Here is an 11,583-nt window from a genome sequence, read left to right as displayed (position 1 = left end):
GAAATGATAATACTACAGGTAAGTTGAACTGAATTTAATATTTTATAGTAGATTTGAATATGTGACTAAATTTGGGAAATAAACACAACAAAAGTTGCAGTCTAAGTTACTCTATACAAGAGTTAGAATTGCTAGAATATTTGAGCAATTTACCACCCATCATCATAATAATCATCCTGTAGTTTTCTAATTAATCATGTTAATAGACAAAAATGAAAAAAAAAGTGCGTGCTCACAGTAACAATTTATCCAAGTCCTCATTCAACTCCAAGGCACTCGAGATATATAGGAAATCATATAGAGCTGTTACAATATTAATTATATTATAGTTAAGTATGGACTATGGTCAGCTGCTTCTTAATTATGGTCTTCGTGTTAAAGATGTAGATATTTTTGTTGACAGTCTACAAATGTTAATAAACCATCATTCATTATTCCTTTTTATATATTTATGTACAGCAAAACTCAACAGTCATCTGCCGTGTTGTAATGGGAGGGACCAAAAGGTCAATTTATGACCGTCAAGAAATCATTACTGATCGAGCAGCACAAAATGACAGTATGTATTTAAGTCACACTTTTTATTCTGCAACTTAAAAAAGAAATACAGATATAAAAATCTTCATTGGAATTATTTTATTTTGGTCCAGTATTGTTAATTAAATTGTTTCATTGTTTCAAATAAGATAAAACCAATATTTATACCAATGCTGTTTAAATGTCATACTTTGAGAAGAAAGTTTGTGCAAATTATGTCATAATAATATCATAGAAGATGAAAAACATTTTATCTTGCACTGTACAATATGAATCACAAAGAAATGTACTTATATGAAAAATGTCCCATTTTATAAATTATGACAAACAATCCAAAAGTAAAGATAAAAAAATTAATAATACTACAGGTAAGTTGAACTGAATTTAATATTTTATAGTATAATTTGACTATTATTGAATAATTCTTTTATCATTTGCATATCTATAAATACTTGAATTGGATTGGTCAATTAGAATTTTTCTCTTAACGTTTACCTATTCTAATGCTCTAAAGCTTTGAAAATGTAATGATGTCGCATACAGTGTTGGTGTTAGTTTTAGTAACGTTAGTTTGACGTTATTTTTCATGCATTGTATAAATAAAGTCGTACTTTTTTCATTTCGTGCAGCTCAATCATACAGCATAATTTATATGAGTGGTTTGCTCGACTTGCTACGTATAGAACCGAAATGCAAAAGCGGCACATATTTTTTTTTAAGAACAGTTTAATTAAAACAGAAAAATAATATTCATTTCAATTAGTATCCCCTTGGGGCAAAGATATTTTCCCTTTCTTTTGATTGAAACAGAATATTTAAAAAAAAGTTTAAACCACCGTTGTGGCACCGTTAAAGTCCACAATTCCTCTAAAGTCCACAACACCGCTAAAGTCCACAACAAATTTCCGGTTAAGTCCACAACGCCGCTAAAGTCCACAAACTTTCCGCCAAAGTCCACAAAATTACCTCCGCTAAAGTCCACAAGAAAACGCCGTTGAAGTCCACAATAACAAGTTCCGCTAAAGTCCACAAAAAAGCACCGTTAAAGTCCACACCAATTTTTTTATTGTTAAAAACATATTATTCGTTATTTTTATCCCGTTAGTACAATACAAAGCATTGGCCTTTCTTCTCGGTAGTATTTTTTTTTTATATCAGTTTGAAACATGAAAAAAGTACAGTATCGATATATGATTTTGTTTTATCAATTTTGATCTTGATGGCCAATTTGAACATCATTTCTAAAAAGTTTGTAAATTCGTTATTTATTATTACTGCATTCAACAATTATTTTTTTCTCTTATTCTTTGCATATAATCACTTTTTGACATAATTAACAGTCTGCACTGTTAGCCACTAGTCCGATGCCCCAGACTAGTAAAATTTCATTCGGACTAGTAAGTTTTTGCAAAATTTTGTTTGGCCCAATAAGAAAAATGTCAGAATATTGGTCTTCGGACCAGTAGTTGAAAAAGTTTTTGGTGCAGACTGAATTAATGTACAAAGCAAAGGTGGCTCCTAATCTATAACATTTGAACGGCATGCAACAATCTTGATTATATCATTAAACAAAAAAAATACTAAGTTTATGAATTCTGAAAGGTCTCCTGTCGCAAAACTTTTAACCAACGTTTAACGTTATTAATTTCTGTTATGATTTTCAGAACGGAAAAATGAAGCCAGTATGATAAATTCCAAATAAAAAAGAAAATATTCTATGCTTTAACATGCTTTATGCTATGCTCGCAACAAAACCTGGTTTGATCGATATAGGAAGATGTGGTATGAGTCACAGTGCCAATAAGACAACTCTCTATCCAAGTTAAAATTTATAAAAGACCATTATAGGTCAAGGTACGGCCTTCAACACGGAACCTTGGCTCACACGGAACAGCCAGCTATAAAAGTCCCTTACAATTACAAGTGTAAAACCATTCAAAAGAAAAACCAATGCCCATAAATGGGGCTTAAGAAAATATACATACACTAGCATGACTAGTTGTTTATCTTGGTAAAGTGTTTTAATCACATGTAAAATTACTCACAAGATTAATTTCTATAAACTCACAAAACGCTAAATCTGTTATACTGTAGTATTAAACCAATAAAATTGTATTGAAAAGAACAGAAACATTCTTTGATATTATATAATTCGTAAAAGATTCAGCTTAAAACTTCATACTAGTCTTCCATTTAGCCTTTTCAAAATACTAAAAAAAGTATCTTTAAAAGAGAATAAAGAAACGAAATTAACTCTGAAAGCGATACCGTGAACTTTGATGTGACTCACATTTTATCAATCAATATGACTGTAGGATAGTTCAACAATTGTTGGTGTTCGGGCTCAATGCAAGATGAACGTTCCTATCGCCTTTATTCTATATCCACATCCTGTCTTTATCCTATATCCACACCCTCCAATGCTCATAGACACTTATTTTTATTAGTTCTGTATTTCTCAACCCACAAATACGTCGGCAAGTTTTTATTTATTTGGTCATACTTTTCTTCGGTTAGTTTTGTTTTTCATTTTTGGTGTAAATCAAATTTTTGGATAAGATATAAACTTTGTGTTATATCATCAGAAATTGAGAATAAACGCTTCAAAATAGATAAATTACCAAATAAACAAATAAACCTATGAGAGGTCTGCTTCTATTGGTACTAATTTTGATTAAAATCTTACATGAAATAGTTCCTAAATATTTGTTATGAAAAATATCCGTAGATTTCATGATATATATAACAACTAATTATAGGTGACAAATACTTCTGACCATTTTACTTCACTGGCTTATCGGTTTTTGAAGTACAACGTTCCTAAATGTTCTAAAAACTTATCTTCCAAAATATACATGTATGTACTTCCATAACTTCAATTGCAATTTGAGCATTTGAACTTAATTTCATACTAAAAAATGTAGCGTCACTTTTTAGCTCACCTGGCCCGAAGGGCCAAGTGAGCTTTTCTCATCACTTTGCGTTCGGCGTCGTCTGGCGTCGTCGTCGTCGTCGTTAACTTTTACAAAAATCTTCTCTGAAATTACTTAAACAAAGTGTAACTAAACTTATCCACAATCATCATAAGAGTATATAGTTTAAAAAATGTGTCCGATGACCCTGCCCGCAAACGAAGATGGCAGACATGGCTAAAAAAAGTACATAGGGTAAAATCAGTTTTTATACGCCCGTCGTCTTTTAGACGGGACGTATTATGGTATACCGTTGTCCGTCCGTCCGTCCGTCGTCCACACTTCGGACAATAACTCAAAAACACTTTCACCAATTTCCATGAAACTTAAGTGAATTGTTTATATCTATTGACGTAAGCTCCCTTTCGTTTTTTTTTAATTTCAGATTTTAAGTTTTGGATTTATGGGGCTTTATTCATAAAAAAGGGGGGATTTTCAACACTTCAGACAATAACTCAAAAAGGCTTTCACCAATGTCCATGAAACTTTGGTGAATTGTTTATATCTATTGATGTAAGCTCCCTTTCAATTTTTATAAATTTCAGATTTTAAGTTTTGGATTTATGGGGCTTTATTCATAAAAAAAAGGGGGATTTTCAACACTTCAGACAATAACTCAAAAAGGCTTTCACCAATGTCCATGAAACTTTGGTGAATTGTTTATATCTATTGATGTAAGCTCCCTTTCAATTTTTATAAATTTCAGATTTTACCTTTTGGATTTATGGGGCTTTATTCATAAAAAAAGGGGGATTTTCAACACTTCGGACAATAACTCAAAAAGGCTTTCACCAATGTCCATGAAACTTTGGTGAATTGTTTATATCTATTGATGTAAGCTCCCTTTCAATTTTTATAAATTTCAGATTTTAAGTTTTGGATTTATGGGGCTTTATTCATAAAAAAAAAGGGGGATTTTCAACACTTCGGACAATAACTCAAAAAGGCTTTCACCAATGTCCATGAAACTTTGGTGAATTGTTTATATCTATTGATGTAAGCTCCCTTTCAATTTTTATAAATTTCAGATTTTACCTTTTGGATTTATGGGGCTTTATTCATAATAAAAGGGGGATTTTCAACACTTCGGACAATAACTCAAAAAGGCTTTCACCAATGTCCATGAAACTTTGGTGAATTGTTTATATCTATTGATGTAAGCTCCCTTTCAATTTTTATAAATTTCAGATTTTAAGTTTTGGATTTATGGGGCTTTATTCATAAAAAAAAGGGGGATTTTCAACACTTCGGACAATAACTCAAAAAGGCTTTCACCAATGTCCATGAAACTATGGTGAATTGTTTATATCTATTGATGTAAGCTCCCTTTCAATTTTTATAAATTTCAGATTTTAAGTTTTGGATTTATCGGGCTTTATTCATAAAAAAAAGGGGGATTTTCAACACTTCAGACAATAACTCAAAAAGGCTTTCACCAATGTCCATGAAACTTTGGTGAATTGTTTATATCTATTGATGTAAGCTCCCTTTCAATTTTTATAAATTTCAGATTTTACATTTCCGTGTTATGAATTTTTATGCTTAAAAAAGGGGGGATTTTCCAATTTTGGGACAATAACTAACACTTTCACAAAATTTTATGCAACTTTGATAAATTGTTTATATCTATTGACATAAGCTCCCTTTCCATTTTTATAAATTTTAGATTTTACATTTTCTTAAGTAATGAATTTTTATACTTAAAAAAGTGGGATTTTATGAAACTTTGGTCAATATATTAATGTAACATCCTTTTGATTTGTATATATATTTCTAGTTGATCATATAAATTCATTTAAAGCATAAAAGACAAGTTAAAAGAGCAACGGGCGTATCATGCGCTAAAGCGCAGCCCTTTATTGGTTTATATCTTTGAAACTGAAGCATTTAGAGCAAATCTGACGGTGGCAAAAAAGTTCATCAGATTTAGATATATCTGCCCTGAAATTTTCAGAAGGGGTTGCTGTCCCTGAGTTCTTTGCTATTATCTTAGATATTATTATAGTATCTAAATATAAATGATATCTTATACTATAAATTATGATTTTAACCTTATTTTACATGATTTCCAAAGGATCAGTAAATTAAGGTAAGCGACACAGGCTCTTTAGAGACTCTAGTTTATTTGGTTAAAGTTTTTATTTCATTTTCTGACTCTTGATACAGCCCGTAACAGAGAAGTGATCGAATTGGTGTTTCTTTACCGTCAAAATTAGCTACGCTATCGACAAACTTAATTGAGTAGTGACCGAACTATTGGAACTTTAACGTTAAAAAGATTGACAATGCTGACAGACTTTCATGTGTCGATAATCAAGTTTAATACCGATAATATTGAAAATAATTCTAATAATATGAAACAAAATATGTCCATGCACCATTTCGATTGGGTGAAAAGAAGTCATTTCTTCAAAGTCAGAACAGAAAAAGAAGGTTTATGGAAGGATGTCTTGGTAGTATTATTTCCTTTACAATTTTACCCAAAACTAAAAGAAATATACTGGTTTAAACAATTAAAAAGGTGTTTGATAGGAATGAAGTCCTTTATTTTTATGCCCCACCTACGATAGTAGAGGGGCATTATGTTTTCTGGTCTGTGGCTCCGTTCGTTCGTCCGTCCGTCCGTCTGTGCGTCCGTCCGTCCGTTCAGGTTAAAGTTTTTGGTCAAGGTAGTTTTTTATGAAACTGAAGTCCAATCAACTTGAAACTTAGTACACTTGTTGCTTATGATATGATCTTTCTAATTTCAAAGCCAAATTAGACTTTTGACTCCACTTTCATGGTCCACTGAACATAGAAAATGAAAGTGGGAGTTTCAGGTTAAAGTTTTTGTTCAAGGTAGTTTTTGATGAAGCTGAAGTCCAATCAACTTGAAACTTAGTAAATATGTTCCCTATAGTATGATCTTTCTAATTTTAATGCCAGTGCAATGATAGTGCAAGTGGGGCATCCGTGTACTTTGGACACATTCTTGTTTCGGAATACAATGTGTACCGTATGTGTGATGGATTTGAATTCAATTAATAACTTTGAAATGTTTTCTCATATGTATACACAAAAGGGAGGACTGGTATTTGTACTTCTGTTAGAATATGTCTTCGTCCGTTTCACATGATTGTCAGTTTTTAACAGTGTACAAATAAAAATCATCCGGAAAACTGCGTTTGCTATCATTTTGATGGGTCATGCAACATTTCACGTATTACCCATAAACAACATAGGTTCTCAATTACTAAAACAAGTTCTATAAGATAGTTTCAAATCAGAGAAAACCTATTCACTTCCTTATATACAGTCGAATTTGTCTATAGGTTACACAAAGCTAGTTCTTAAAACATTTGTATCAGGGAAAACATTTGTCTTTGACTTTTAAAACACGCAGGGGAAACGGGATTTCCTAACCATTCACTTATTTAAGTCAAGCTTTTGAAGCTCGTAATAATAATCTAATGTCAGTTGGTCTACCATAAGTATAATACTATGTAATACTGTGATATTATATATATATATATAATTGGTACTTCAAATGTTTTCTTTATGTTGTATTTGCATAAATTGTCATGTTTAATGTGTTTATATCTTGGAATACGCATTGTATCATATGTGCTTTGTCCAATAAAATATTTGAATTTGAATTTATACTATTCCGTATTTCTGATTTTTTGTTCGATAACGTAAATTTTACGACTTTTTTTTTATGACTACGTGAACTTGTGCCATTTATTTTTGCTGGTCGTTAGGAAGACAATTTACAATTGTGCAGTGAACGTAGGCACTTATACATAACCTTATAATTCTGTTTGGAAACAAAAATAAATTCCCAATATATACATATACATGTATGAATATACATGTATTATATGTCGTGTACATGATTGGATTTTGTAGATATAACTACCGCACAGAAAAAGTATCATGGATTTCGAGGCTTTCATATTCAAGGTTTTGAATTCTACCCTTGTTGAAAACCTGTGGAGTTCTCTACAGTTTCTTAAAACATCAATCATTTTTTGTAAATTGGGTGCCGTCTCCCTGAACATGCTAACACTTAAGTCATATCTTTTCATTTTCATATTTTTTTTTCCTGTTTGTCTCTGATGTCTTGATTGTTGGAACGATTAGTGGTATCTAACAATATTTACGAAAACTTTCTGAGAATTATGAATATTTCTTCTCTGTCAGATATGGATCATTACCAATGATAAAATGAAATGCCGTACATCACATCTTATAGAGGTTTAAATTTCAAATATTCGTCAATAACTTAAGATAAAGAGCAATTTTGTCTTTAACATTTCAAATTTCAAATGTTAAAGAGTACATTTGTATTTTTTGCTTCGATTTGAAAGAAATTTATTTCAGTTTTTTCTGTGACAAAGTACACGCATAACCGTACGGTTACCTATAGTTGTTAATGTTTGTGTCATTTAGGTCTTTTTGTGGATAGTTTGGCAATAATACCACATCTTCTTTTTTATATGTCAATATTGCAACAATGTATGATTGACATAATCCCGGGGACACAATAAACAGATAGGTATGAAAAAGAAAAGATATGGGGTATTCTGTATCAGACGAAAGAAAAACTTTTACAGTGTTGAATCCCATAAATATTCACAGTGCAAGCAGTGTATAATAAATAATCGGTTATTTCTAAAATTAAATGAACCTGTATACAGTGATATAAATAATTCTTTATAACGACTTTCAAAGAAACAATGTATAAACTACAGCATGTACAGTGCAATTCGTTCTTGTTCTATGTAAACGTAAGCTATATTTGCATTTTCATGGAAACGAAAGTATAATAGAGATTATAGACGATATAAAGAAAAAAACTTCGACTTAAAGAATGAAAACTTACACATTGTACATGAAATATTTTGTCGATGAAGAAAATTAAATTATGCCACTTCTGAAATAAGTTTGTCGATAACGTAACTTATTCTGACGGTAAAGAAACGCGAATTCGATCACTTCTCTGTTACGGGCTGTAAATTTGACAAATGCACATGTATGGTCGACCTCATACTAAACCATACGAGTATACTCATACGGTACGAGTATACGTTCAGGTATACTTATATGGTCCACATTGTACGCATAAGGGTTCAAATCAGATACACTCATATTGTCTGGAACATATATATATATATACATGTAGCATTGTAGAAAAAAAACTTATACTTGTACTCATCATGGATAATACACAATACAGAACCACATCCGCGTATAATTTATTCAATTCATCTTTCATTCTGAAACAAATTCATTTTCCTTTTTGAAAACAAAACAAACAGTTGCTTATAATGTCTGTGTCATTTTGGTCTCTTGTGGACAGTTGTCTCATTGGCAATCATACCATATCTTCTTTTTTATATGCAAACCAAAGAGTGATGGAAATCTGCTGAGCACCACAAAATGCATGAATGTGTGGTATTCTTTATCATTATTTTGATTTCAAAAAAGAACATGATGGATCCAAGTCTATTTTTGAGATTTACGGACCGTTTTGACTGCTGTGGAACCTAACAGACACTGAATGGAAATCTTACTTATGTTTTATAGATATTGCAAAGGAAATTTAAATATCAAATATAGGCTCCAAATTATGTCTCCAGCATATATATAAAGAGAACGCTATGTTGGAGTTTCTTGTGGATGAACAAATATTTACTAAAGAATAAAAAGAGTATAATAGTTAGATAACTTTTCAGAAATGTTGTCTGTTTGATTGATAGAAAATCGCATAAAAATTGATAAAGCAAATACTATAATTTTTTCATTCATCAAAATAGAATTTATGCTGACAAGAAATACTTTCTAAGAACAAAAGTCCGTGCTTTTAATTAGATCTATAATATCGGGTGTAAAAAACAGAAAATTTTCTTTTGATAATGAAAAAAAAAATGTATGGACTTTAACGGTGCTTTTTTGTGGACTTTAGAGGAACTTGTTGTTGTGGACTTTAGCGGAGGTCATTTTGTGGACTTTAGCGGAAATTTTGTGGACTTTAGCGGCGTTGTGGACTTTAGAGGAATTGTGGACTTTAACGGTGCCACACACCGTCTTGTCTGCTGCTTTTTCTTTTATTTTAAACATTTTTATATATAGTGGATTGGGAAACAAGTTTTTACAACTTATATTAATCCGTTTCCACGTTGAGGGTGGATAGTTTTTACCTGTGAAATATTATCTGTCTTATTAAATCAAGTTGCATGTCATCTTTTTATATAAATGAATATATAAAAATAAGATTCAAGGAAAAATTCATTATAAAATAGATTCAGAAATATGTTAAATTAATACCTTAAAAATATAAATTGCTCATAATTACCTCCCTTTGATAAATTGTGCAAATTTGGTCTACCTTTGTGAAACATTTTATAATTATAGTCAGGTATATATTGATTGTGAGTAACTTACATAGTAGTTAATGGGACTCTATTTCACATGTTCTGTGAAATATAGTACGGCAAATATATACCGGTACATACTATCCGCATAACACAGATAGTTTATCACTCCTCTGGAAAAAATCAACCTGTGAAATACCATGCCTGGAAAACAATTACCGGGAAAAATTATCCTCGGGATAAAATATCACAGAGGAAGAAATAAACCGTTACACGAGTGCTTCCTTGTAGCCTTAGCCTGCTCTTTTCGAAATATAAAAGGGTGACAGTGAGTTTTACGTGCAAGATATTGCTCTCTCTTAACACGGGTCAGTCATTTATCGCCCCCTTCCGACGGACTATCATTGTTTCACAAGACCATCATACTCGCAAATGGTGTCAAGGGCTTATTCTTTTATCCGCTTTTGATAATTTTCGAATAAATTTTTTATTAGTTGAATCGTTTGCTTCATCGCCTGTATTATAGTGCCTAACAAGATTTTGTGAGGTAGACGAAATTGACTTTAAAACGATCATATTGACTTTTGATGTGCAGAAATAGGCAGATCGGACTAACCTGGGACAGTGGTATAACAATGCAACATAAAAACTAACTATAAAAATCAGTTGAAAAAGGCTTAACTCATCAGATAGACAAAAAATACAAGTGGACGTGGCCGGGTACTTATACATCCTGACACAAAAAGACACAATGAACAGATCTGAGAGTACTCGCAGTTATCTGACAGCTAGTTCAAAGCCCCTAACAACTGATAAAAAATCATGCCTCTAAGACTAAACAATCAATCCATACACATCCAACATACAATTGATTTAGTGTAAAGATGTCATAAACAGCCAAAGAAAAACATGACCTTATGCAATGCCAAGTTACAAGTATCGACAGATTGTAGATCCATGAAAATGTATATGTATATAACATACTATTAATATTTAGTTAGCTTTTAATCTACTGATAACAAAGTCAATATTTGTACCAATAAAAACAATATTCAATGATTTTATTACAGTATAGAATAGATGATTATTTTTGTTGACAAAGTTTACAAATGTTCATAAACCATCATTCATTATTCCTTTTTCATTCCAGAACATCATCTAGCCTGTCCCAATGGGAAAGAACAAATTCTGTACTAATGACTGACGTCAATTATGTCAAAAACAAAAAAGACGGTATGTATTTTAGTCACACTTTTTACAGTGGCGGATCCAGAGTAGGGATTTTTTTTTTTTTTTTTTGTAAAATGATAATCAGACTAGACTTCGTGAACTCCCGTGTTTTTAATTTTTATGCAATGGTATTAACTGATTATGTCAAAGTCCATGTGATTCACTATGGTGGAGTTGACCAGTACATTTAAAGAAAAAAGTCACTCAGTCATTTTGAAATTCAAATTACAGTAACACATTGCTTAGGCTGAGGATGGCAACCATGATACCTTCAAAGCGACACAGGATTGCACAAAAATGTAGTGACTTCTATTGCACAATTCAACCAAACAAAGTAATAATCTATTACACTGTCATGAAGAAAAAAATCCACAGCAATATTATTTACCATAAGAAAACATGTTTATAGTGCCTAACAAGATTATGTGAGGTAGACGAAATTGACTTTAAAACGATCGTATTGACTTTTGATGTGCAGAAATAGGCAG

The 11,583-nt window shown here is 31.5% G+C and overlaps 1 long non-coding RNA gene across 1 annotated transcript; it reads left to right on the top strand.

Annotated features, from left to right (window-relative positions):
• Positions 1-377: 377 nt before the first annotated feature.
• LOC139482651 (uncharacterized) lies at positions 378-11,097 on the top strand. The gene is made up of 2 exons (XR_011654902.1): positions 378-559; positions 11,016-11,097. It is a non-coding gene; the product is annotated as an uncharacterized lncRNA (long non-coding RNA).
• The last annotated feature ends 486 nt before the right edge of the window (positions 11,098-11,583 follow it).

This window comes from Mytilus edulis, chromosome 7 (assembly GCF_963676685.1).
Source record: "Mytilus edulis chromosome 7, xbMytEdul2.2, whole genome shotgun sequence".
NCBI lineage: Eukaryota > Metazoa > Mollusca > Bivalvia > Mytilida > Mytilidae > Mytilus > Mytilus edulis.
This window is presented reverse-complemented; position numbering and strand designations above follow the sequence as displayed.